The sequence below is a fragment of the Protopterus annectens genome, chromosome 13.part0 (genome assembly GCF_019279795.1).
Source record: "Protopterus annectens isolate FY-2018-M chromosome 13.part0, PAN1.0, whole genome shotgun sequence".
NCBI classification, from domain to species: domain Eukaryota; kingdom Metazoa; phylum Chordata; order Ceratodontiformes; family Protopteridae; genus Protopterus; species Protopterus annectens.
Window position 1 is genome coordinate 785,750,150 of NC_056747.1, and position 12,070 is coordinate 785,762,219.

General features: G+C 40.4%; 1 protein-coding gene across 4 annotated transcripts in view; it reads left to right on the plus strand.

Moving 5' to 3' along the window:
- Positions 1-6,242: 6,242 nt before the first annotated feature.
- The window catches only part of SPECC1 (sperm antigen with calponin homology and coiled-coil domains 1), an 894,647-nt gene continuing 888,819 nt past the window's right edge, over positions 6,243-12,070 (plus strand). For 3 of the 4 annotated variants that reach the window (XM_044054506.1, XM_044054507.1, XM_044054510.1), the window contains exon 1: positions 6,243-6,456. The gene's annotated coding sequence lies outside the window, so the exon portion shown is untranslated. The remainder of the gene's footprint in view (positions 6,457-12,070) is intronic. The other variant, XM_044054509.1, reaches the window with a different exon arrangement.

Genomic DNA, 12,070 nt, shown 5'->3' on the forward strand with positions numbered 1-12,070 from the left:
TTCATCTGGCCTTCTTGCCTCTCCTAAATCTTCTTCGCCAGCTTGTCCTCTGATTTTCTTGCCCATGTGTCAAAACCACTGTTACCTGTTCTCTTTGACCTTCTCTGCAACTGGAACTACTTTGGCTTTTGCTGTCTTGTCCTTGTTTCTTTATCTATCCCACACTGTGCATCCTACCACCCATTTCAGGCACATTATCACCATTACCTCTAGCTTCCTCATTTGCTCCGTTTTCACTGCCCAGGTTTCTGGTTTTACTACAATTTTGCACACCTAATCTTTCAGCTTTTTTGTCATTTTTCTGTCACACATTATTCTTGATGCATTGTTCCATTTGGATGCAACCTGTCTGATTCTAGCTTTGACATCCTCATTCTGACTTCAATTCTCCTCCACCACCCGTCCCAGACACTTGAATTTATTCACATATTCTACTATTTTCCCTGAGTTTTAGCTTCTTCTGATTGCTGCCATGACAATTGTTTTGCCTGCACACTATTTCATCCTTTGTACCTTCAGTTTCTCATTCATTTTCCCTGTCATTTGCTGACGTTCTTGCTCAGAGTCTGCTTCTAATGCCACATCATCTGCATGCAGCAGCTTTGTTAATCTGTCCCCTTCAATATGTTTGCTAATGTATTCCATCAGCAGTATGAACAGCAGGGGGCTCAGAGTTGAAACCTGATGCACACTTACTACTGCTGGGAACCTCTCTGTGAGTCCATACACTGTTCATACTTGTATCACTGAGTCCTTGCACATAGCTTGCACTAATTCAATCAGTGTTTAAGGGAATTTGAAACATTGCAGGACTTCCAAATCAGCTTTCTTGGGACCTTGCTATATGCTTTTTGCAAGTATATGAATGCCCAATCAGACTCTTTCCTCATCTATAGAGTCTTCTCAGCTATCTACCTCACTGAAAAGATTGGGTCAGTTGTGCTACTTCCTGCTGTGACTCCATCTCCCATCTTACATTCTCCTACTCTGTGCATTCATTTGTCAATCACCCACTCCAGTGCTGCCATGCTGTGTGACAGGAGTTGGATATATCCATACTGGCCACAGTTGTGAATGTCTCCTTTGTTCTTCTACACTGGCACTAGAATGTTTCTTCTCCAGTTATCTGTGAGATGCCTTTCTCTCCACACTGCTATGACTACCCATGGAGCCATTTCTCCCCTAACTCATCCAACATCTTGATCATATCTGCTGTGACCTCATGTGAGCCCCCTGCTTTTCCTGACTGCATTTTCCTTAGTACATTCCTTAATTCTTCTAAGGTGGGCTCCTCTTCCTCTTTCATTGTAGGCTTTGTCTGGGGCAGTGCAGCATCTGTGGAGTTTTCTTCATTCAGAAGTTTCTGAAAGTACTTCTCCCATCTGCCTTTGATATTCTGACGGTTGTGAGCAGGGTGTTGCTCACATCCCTTACTAAAAGTGTCCAATGACTATCTTCCTTATCGTTCTGTCTTTGTCTTGCAAACTGATAGTTTCTTTGTGCCACTTGCTGAGTCACTTTTTTAGAAGCTGTTAGAGGGCCTCTGATGCTTTGTTCTTTGTTATTGTGTCTTGGCCTCTTTGTTAGCCAACCAGTATTCCTTCTTAGTCTGGTCTGTGTTTTCTGTCTCTCACTTTTTCCTGCACTCCTTCTTTCCTTTAATAACTTCCAGGACTTCTGCATTCCACCATCGGCTTTCCATATGTACCTTAGTTCCATGCCTTGCCGTGCCACATATCTGTTCTATAGTCACCACACATACTGTTTTGAGAGTCTGACATTCTTCTTCTTCACATCCACCTATTTTGTCCTCTTTCTGAAGTGCTAGAGACCTGTCTATTTCCTCGAACTCTTGTGTTTTCACATAAGTTAAATTCCCAGTCATCAGCCTGCCCTCTGTTTACCTTACAGCTTTTACTCACCACTGCTTGCAGCTGATTGTGGCCCCCAGTGGTTATGTTGTGGGATGACTATTTTACTGGGGATGACTTTGCAGTCTCTGATTATACCCCAATGCCCTTTCCTTACTAGGAGGAAGTCTTCCTGATTTGCATGTTGGCCATTCTTGTATGTGGTCTCTCTTGTTGAATCATGTGTTGGCCATCATCAAGCCATTTACCAGACAGAAGTTTAAAATGCCCTCTCCTTCTTTATTCCTATTGTGCCACCCATGTGGACCCACACAGTGCTCATATCCTGCTCTCTTGGCCCCTATATGAGCATTCAGATCCCCGTTATCAACACCAATTGAAGCTGTACTGCTTTACCTAGTAGGTCCTGCAACTAATAACTAAATGCACTCTCTTCCTAACTATCACAGCTCTGCTGTGGGATATAGGCTGAGATTATGAGTACAGTTAGCTTAATGATTAAGGTCTTTGCCTCCCATGCACAAGGTACAAGGTTTAATCCTGACCCCTGGCCAATGCCTGTGTGGAGTCTGCATGTTCTATCTGTGTCTCTGTGGGAGTTCCTCCCATTTTCCCAAAACATCCTACATGTTTCCTCTTCAAACTCATCCAAAAATTGAATGGAGTCATGGGCACCAAACACTCTAGGTAGTGCTTAACAGGTGAAGAGTTGTATAGACCAAACCGCTTTATGCATCAACTGTGGTGTGCAGTATCCTCTAGATAGGAGAACATGGATCACTGACTGTGTATAGTGTCAGGGCTTGCCACCTGATGGTGAATTGGCTGTGGGTGATCTGGTCACATTGACTAATGTCTCCAAAAATGGGCGAGCATTTGTCAATGATAGGTGGGATGAGGACCCGGCCTACTCTGACCTACGCCAGGGGACCTGTGCTAGTGCTAGTACGGGACCATGTGCTCCTACTGGTCAGTGTGTGCCTGCCATAATGTCCTGGACCAATAAGCTGCTGATTGGCCGGATGATGTGCAGTTGCCCAGCTTGGGTTCGCTGGGATAGCTCTGTTGAGCAAAAGCTGGATGTAAAACCAATCAACCTGCCGGACATGAACTAAGAATTGCCACACTCCGTGTAGGTTCACTGACAGGATGCAGCTTAGAAGTGGATGACCTGATGCTAAGGAGGAGGCTGGACATCCTTTGTATCCAGGAGATAAAATGGAAGGACAGTGGAATAAAGCCTCTTGACTTCGGATCCAGAATCTACCACTCAGGAAAGGACAGACTACAAATGGTGTCTTCAGAAAACAGTGAGTGATGTCATTATAATTAGTGATAAACTTGTGGTAATTATATTCCAGTGTAAAGATATATTTGGCATAGTATTTTGTGTTAGGTAAAGGATGCATATATGCTGAAGGGGAGCTGTAATGAAGTTGATAGAATGATAGATGAACCAGGGGTGAGTGACATCTGCTCCTAGAGTACTCACAAGTTTTAGTTGTTCACTGACTCTAAATCTTTGATTTTGATGTGTTTGAAGTTGAAACACCAAGGGACAAATTTATAACCCTGCACCTCCCTAACCTCTGGAATAAACTGTCCCTGCATGTTAAGCAATGCAATTCATTATTTTACTTTAAATGTAACGTGGATTACTGGATGGGTTTTTACATATTTACTCCAGGATTGATTGATATGGTCTTCCCTGAAGAAAGCAGGTATAGCCCTAGGAAGGACACTAGCAAGGCATTAATGATCATAAGACTTAATGACCTTGAAATATGTGTGAATCTATGAATCTATGATAGGTAGGTAGGTATGTGTGTGTCAGAGGCAATGGCAAGCAATTCACATTAAAATATATGATAATAAAATAAAATGCATTTATGTATAGAGTGTTTTTATTTGCATGTGTAATATACTTTCTCATCTTAGTAATACATTAAAACAGTGAAACTGTGTACATTTGTTCAACTAAAAGCAATTGCGTGTGGCCTTAAGGTACACTCTATCTTTTTATATGTTTTATGGCAAGGACTGCATTCAGAATTGATATAGGAATGATCAGAAACAGTTATACCAGTTCATTTGAAACACTAAATTCAAAATAACCCTTTTAGCCTTAGTGCAAGATTTTTGTTCATGATCCCAAAAATGAAATGCTAGAAAAAATTTAGAAATTATAATTAAATCAGTTTGGGTTTTCATTTCTACACTGCTGTAATGCCCTGTTAACTCAGTAATAAGTTTACCATGTGACAGCGTTATGATGCATATGTTATTGTGAAAGGGGTAATCTGCCATTCTTTTTTCTGCAGTATCCAGCCATATTAATTCCTGAGCCCTTTCTAGGACTTGTGCTATAACTACTACAAATGGGACACCTTAACTTTGCACTAATATGCTAACTTCAAAATAATTAATTTCTAGTTGTAGTGGAGCACTACATGGGTGGCCGCAGTGGTGCAGCGGTTAGCATTGCCGCCTCATAGCAAAAGGTTCTCCGGTTCGATCCTTGGCTGGGGTGCCTTCTGTGCGGAGTCTGCATGTCCTACCTGTGGTCGTGTGGGTTTCCTCTGGGTGCTTCGGTTTCCTCCCACATCCCAAAGACATGCTGTAGGTGGATTGGACACTCTAAATTGGCCCTAGGTGTGAGTGTGTGCATGTGTGTGCCTTCTGTGGAAGGTTGGGCACTGGGCTGGCAACTCAACACTGGTAAACTCCACTGCCTATCTTGAGCGGACAGGTGATCCACTGTGGTGACCCCTAACCGGGAAAAAGCCGAAAGAAGAAGAAGTGGGGTACTACATGTCGGTATGTGGTTAAATCAGTTAGGAGTAGAAAACATTGACAAAATGGCCTGTCAGATTTAAACTACTATTAGTTTTCATCTAGAAATGGCCCTAGTAAGCAATAAATTAATGAATAAATAAAAATGTAAACCTCATGCAGGGAGACTGTTGCTTGCCTGAGGTCTTATTTTCTGCAAGTAATCCACAATTACTATAGGGTGAAAGAAATGTTACAGATGAAACTATTATTTTTCTTAATTTTCCAACACCTGCTTAATCTTATTCAGTGTGATAAGTGAACTAGAGAGCCTAGGTTCAACACACACACACACACACACACACACACACACACACACACACACACACACACACACACACACACACACACACAGGCGTACACTTAGTCACATGAACACATTTGGGGATCTCAAATTCACCTATCAGTAGGCATTTGGGATGTGGGAGGAAACTGGCACCCTAGATAAAAGTGCACACAGACATGGGAGCACACGCAGACTTCACAAAGAAGGCACTCCAGCCAGGTTACAAGCTGCTGTAAGGCAACAGCACTAACTGCTGGACTACTGTACTCCCATGGAAAGAAAAGTGAAAAACAAATGTAAATATTCTGTAATAAGTGAGACAGACGACTTCAAAAAGTGCTTAGTTCTTTGATTTTATATGGTACTTTAGCTTTTAAAGCAGACATTTTTGCGATATTTATATGAGCTGCATCAGGCAGATTCCTTTAGTTAAATGTTATAGTAGTTTGTGGTTCAGTACTACTGCAGTGTTTTTGGATGGCATGCATTTGTTGTATTAGCATTTATCTATAAGAAAGTGTGTGTGTGTGTGTGTGTGTGTGTGTGTGTGTGTGTGTGTGTGTGTGTGTGTGTGTAAAATGAATACCCTATATTCAGGGTCATAAGCAGATACAGAAATCCATGCATTGATGACCTACTTAATGCATTCATTTGTTAACCTTCCAGTGTGATGTCATTCAGTTTAAAACCTCCCACTATCAGTGGGACTGATCCCCACATTTGCAATAACCCTGCATGTCCCCCTTTACGTAAGTGCAGCCTGCCCTACGTGGCATTTGCTTTTAAGATTTGAGAATCTGCAGCGCTGAGACTTTTGCTTCATTGAGGAGGGATAGACACCTACCTTTTCTCTATGACCTCTATATTTGAAAAAGAATTCTATATACTATCTTTCATGCATTAAATGAAAACCAAATGTAAACAAGTTGGCTTTATCAGACCCAGAGGAGTAGAATGGAATTTTTCATGGCATGTGAAGAAAAAAAAGGCATTTCCTTTTTCTGCATAAAGTCACCTGTTTAACATTGGTTTGTTGGACATTTTTATAATCATAAATTTAATGAAATGATATTTGAATGGGGGGGGGGGGTGACAATTCTAGCTAACTACTACTGAGGGAGTACCTGCGGTGAGCAGACAGTTCATGCAGGGTAAGATCCTCCCCCTCTTTGCTGCTGATTTTTTCCCCTTCTAGCTGCACGTGTCACTATGTGTGTGTGTTCTGAATGTCAAAGCCTTCTGAAGCCTGCCTGCTTCCGTATGTGATTCATTGCTGGAGCAGTTCTATGTTTCTCTCTCTCTCTCTCCTCTCTCTCACTGTTTCTGCAATGTGGTTTTCCTCTTGGTTAAGGCTTTCACATCGCTGAGTTACCCAGTCTGGACTGCATATGCCACTGAAGCTTGGAGTTGTACACGTCCTTCTCACACATTTGTAGGAAAGAAAAGGATCAGAATACCTTTCAGTCTGTAAGTATTTTTTAATTGTTTTGTAAAGCTGACAGTTTTAATTTGAATGGTAATTTACCAACACACATATTCTAGACAGAGTATTGAGACACAAGCCTGTGCCATGCTATTATGTGACAGGGAGAGTAAGAAAAATGCTTTTATTCTGGGCAGGCTGAGTGGCACTAGTTGCTGTAATTGTTACTGCATAGCATAGTGGTACCAATAAGTAATAGCCTCTCACACAAACTGTGGCCAGAAGTGTTAGGTAGCATGGTAGAACTGACTGCCGTTAAGACGGATCTTTCTCGCCCTCTCGTCTTAGTATTTCCTTCTTAGTAAATGTTCATCATAAGCTGAACCTGCAGTACTTCAACACTGTATTAATACACAGGGCTCTGCTGCTTTGTGTTTTGGAGCCTTCTATTTAAAATCTTATCTTGGAGTAAAGTAGAAAGAGAAAGTATATATATATATATATATATATATATATATATATATATACATACAATATAGACACACACACACACACACACACACACACACACACACACACACACACACACACACACACACACACACACACACACACACATTCTTTTCTTTCTGATTGTGTGCACGTGTGCATTGCAAATGTTTTTGATATGATTAGGTTTCTCCCGATGTCTGTACAGAGGTATAATGTGTGTGTGTGTGTGTGTGTGTGTGTGTGTGTGTGTGTGTGTGTGTGTGTGTGTGTGTGTGTGTGTGCGTGTGTGGTGTGCACATATGTGTGAAAGCAGAACTAATGGCAGCAGCAGAAACTCTTACGTTTCCTGAATTAGCAGCTTTCCAGAATCTGGCTTGGTTTTCATCTGTAAAAGGTTCCTGTTGTGAAAATGCAGGCATTTTATTGAAAGTAGCAAGAGCTGTAGAGTTTCAGTGACTGTGTTATACTATACAGGAAATAAGAGCAGCCTACTAACAATAGGTGCCTAAGGAAACGATACATAAAAGGACAGCCAGAAAATAAACTGTTTTTTGATGCTTTATACATATTGTGAGAGAGAGTGTGTTTGTATGTTTGTGTGTTTTGTGTCTGTGCATGTGCGCACATGCATGTGTACAGATGTATGAGTGTGTATAAGGGAGAAGGCTGTCATACATCAATGGACAGATTGTTGTTTTTTCCTGTGGAAATATATCTGTTGAACCAGCATATAGGAAAAGTATTCATCAGTAAGCAACATACAAAGGCTGCTTGTGTTCACTTCTCCCACCAGGAGTTGAACTGTAAAACATTTATTTTGATATTTTGAGTTACACAGAATAGAGAACAAGTAAATTTATAGTGGGGGGAGAGGAACCTGCGTATTCCATAATAGGCTACCACAGGCTGCCACTGACATTCAATCCAAGAATCATATACATTTTAAATGTTCTGGCAACTTAACAGTTAAAGAGCCAAAGAAAGAAGTTACCCACAGTCACTGTGTTCCTTGGGGTGTAATTCTGTTCAAAGTTTTTGAAAACGGTCAGAACAATTTCAGTTTTCTGGAAAGTGTAGCACTAAAGTTTATTTATACACCACGCATTGCTGACAGTTTTTCAGATGTGACAGGTCTCGGTGTAGCTATGTTACGGACTGCTGGTGTTGCTGCAATACTAGTAACAGCAGGCATCTCTCTCCATTCTCACATAAGTTATTGTATGAACACAGAGGGCTATGTGTTCTTCCAAACTGGACAGTTTATGCAGAAACAAAGCTATGCATTTGTACATTTTGTATGACTAGTATGCATATGTGACTGCTCACTCATGGTATATTTTTATATGTACTTTGTTAACAAAGTTGCTTATTAAGGTTGACGTCCATTTTCAGTGGAAGACCAGTAAGGAGCATTTTCTAGTTAGGTGACTTACTGAGTTACACAATAGGTAACAGAGCTTGAAAGAGTCAAACCTAGGACTAAAGGATGAAGCTTGGTAACAGCTAACACCATCAAATACTATATGTTTAACTGACAGACTTTCTTGTGCTTATAACTAGCACAATGCAGGGCAACCTGCTTGCATGTGGGGTTGGGGAATCTTTGTGCAAGTGGGGATGTTTGTGCATATTGGTTTGGCTATTTACATGAAAAATGGAAAATATGTATGGTTAGATGAGACGAATTCAGAAGGAAGGCACTTGTTACTGTTTATACAGCAGAGGAGCAATTTCTATAAAACGAAAAGGCAGCTTGTGAGTGCTTATGGGGCTGGTTAACTACAGAGGGAGTTTTATGTTCACTAAATGTGTGTAGGAATGGAAATGGTTGTGTACATCAGTTGTCTTTTTTCTGCATAGACTGGGCTTGAATTCTTAGCTTACTGTTTAATTTTCCTGGGCTGATATCTCTGTGCTCAGTCAGAGCTCTAATAATAACAGTGGTAGCTTCCACAATCACTTATTGCCCTTGCATACGACTTGATAAAACAACTCAGCCCCCCACCCCCAACGTGGGGAACAAGAAGAAGCTACCCTTCCAGTTCATGTTTAGAAATGCTGTTTGGTTTCGTTAATAATTTTATTATTCATTTTTATTTATTTATTTAATTTGTTAACCAGGGAAGAGCACTGCTCAGTACTGACCAATTTCAGGCTTGACCTGGAGCAAAGAAAAAGTGTACACCATGTGAGAAGCGTACCATTAAACAGAGAGGCAGAGTACAAGATTGTGCAATGAATGAATGTCATATACAGTAATGTGCAGATAAGAAACATTATTAATATGTGATAGCATGCTTTGATACACATTATATACAGTATATACATGAAGGAAGGAAGGATAAAAATAAGACTTACAGGGGAACTCAGATGACTGTAAATAAGGGATTTCTAGGCAGAAGAAATAAATGTATAGAAACATAAAAAGTATGTAAAGAAACTAAGTGAATGCTTCGTCACGTACTGGTTTGTCAAGATAGGTGGTAGCTGCTGAAGAAGAAAAATATGTAGCTATGATATGAGCAGCAATGGAAAGAGCAGAACGTAAGTTACAGGAAATGGAGGTCACGATAGGGCAATGTGGCCACAGAAGGTTACATTTTGTTCACCTTTTACGAAGAGGGAATCATTTTTGGAAGCCTTTTTCTTCTTCATTTCTGCTTATTTTCAGCACAGAAGAGAGATATTTCTTATAAGCACACAAACATTTCTACATATTCATACTAATACTTCTGTCATTGCCTGAAATAGTTACACCAGGTACTGTACCCTGATCTCTACCAGAGATTACAGTTTTGGCAGGCTCTTCACCCTACTCACCCTGGTCATATGAGCTGAGTCTTGGATGCTTTTTCTTTCTTACATACAATCAAACCTCTGCCATGTCACATGATTCTCAAACTAAATTACCAATGGTACAGCTGGAGAGCTGTTGCTATCCCATCAGGCCAGGCAGGACTATTATTGATAAAATACAACTAATTATTTTCACCAATTGTCAGTGTGCAAATGCACTTACAGAAACCCTTTTCACCACTTGAGCACAATGTGTGCAAACATGAGGGCTGCATGTTGGTACAGCTACGACTACTGTGTGATCTTATGACACTTTGTTCAGAAAAGACTGCTTTGTGTGCACAGATGGGTCTGTATTAAACACAAATGGTAATTTCTTTTGAAAGACAGATCTAGGATCATGCTCTGATGGGACACCTTAATCACAGATGTAGCATCCTTGTTCTTATGATTGCATGTGCTACTTTCTAGTTGGCATTTCTTATTCATCTGGGTAGGACTAAAGGACCACTTCCAAGGAACTGTGCTGTGCATCTTCCTTACTTCAGATCCGATTTGGATATGATCCAGCTTACTATGAGATATGATAGTCTGATTTTTAGTAGGTATTCCTGACCCAATTTTGTTTTTGGTGCATTTGACCCAGTTTATGTAAAGAGATAATAACCTAGTTTATTCTTCATTTGTATAGCTGCATTTTCAAAGCTCCTTAGTAGGAACTGGTTTGTACTAACTGAGCTTTGATGTGAGACTGATGCCTGGGATCCATGGTGTCCCGACCTAGTCATGTTATGTGTTGACTGTTGTGATCAGATTTATGATAGGTTGTTCTTATGTGATTTCTGCGTGGTAGCTGTGACTTGCTTTGTACTGGGTAACTGTTGTTTAATTTGAGCCATGTGGTTGCAATCAGATCTGTATCAGGTAACTGTAATGCAGTATTTACCTGGCAGCTGTGATCTGATTTGTGCCAGGAAACACTATGAGCTGTGCCATGGTGTTGCAATCAGATCTGTATCAGGTAACCATAACACAGCATTTGCCTGGCAAACTATGTTATGTGCCAGGAAATTGTATGATTTGTGCCATGCAGTTGTAATTAGGTCCATATTGCGTGACTGTAATGCAATGGTTGACAGGCAGCCGTGAGGTGATTTGTGTCTGGTGATAGAGGCTAGGTTTGTACTAGGTGATTGTCATGACTATTGCAGGGCAGTAATTAGTTAATATGTAGCTGATTCAGCTTCCATGGCTTAACTTGACCCAGCACTTTTGTTTTAATTTATGCACCATGGTTGTGACCCATTTAGTGTCAGGCAATCTGATCTGCTTTAACTAACTGTTCCTTGATTTATTTTCTGAGTTCTTCTAATCAGTATTATGTATGGGACTTGTAAAAAATTGCAGCAGTCAGTTTATACCTGTTATTTTTTTGAGCTTTTGCAACAAAATGGAAAGCAGGTGAATTATTTTCACCATCCAGCATAGGTCATTCGGGGTTGGTATGGTGAGAGTAAGGCCAGAGCTACTGAGCAACAGCTATTCGTTCCTGAAATGCAGTCTGCTTTTCTGGTACTGACTGCCACCAAGTGAGAGCTTAAAGATGGCAACAAACAGATATGGGTTTGATATAAAGAGGCATAGGATAAAAAGAGTGACTGATTCCAATGTACATGCATTTCTGCATGTATATGTGTGCTAAAAATCACTGTGCCAGGGGAAACAGAACAGAAAAATGTGTCACCTACAGAAGGATATAATGTCTTTAGTAACAAAGTTCGTCGGCATGTGAGGCTTAGCTACTAATTGTTCAAGAACAGGCAGACAACACTGTGGCATCCTGGTGTTAGGCCTGATGAAATATGTGAGGTGTTGCTGTAGAATAAATATGACTTAAAATTTGCCAGCCTGTTTGCCCGAGACAAATGTGGCAGTTTATACTATCAGAATGTAAAAAAAAAATGTTTAGATTAGAAACTTGCATTTACATCCTAGAGGCAGCAGATTTTACATGTTCAGTATTCTGAAAACACGCACAGAAGCCTTAGGCATACTTTATACATAGCTGAATACATCAAATGCATTGCAGTCATTAAAGTACAACTGCTTAGAGCCTATTTCATCTAAATATACATTCAGGCAGTACAGATTTCATTTCTAGGCTCATTTTGACTATTGTTTCTAAAAAGAAGTAGATATTTCACTTCATATTCAAAGCTTCCCTTACTAAGAAAAGGTATTAAATTTCAGTATTTTATAAGGAAAAGGTCGCAGAAAAACTTTATATTGGAAGGTGAGTAGCTGGGTGGGAAGTGAGCTTGGGTGAAGGGTTAAGATGAGGGGAGATTTGATTGATGTAACATTTAGATA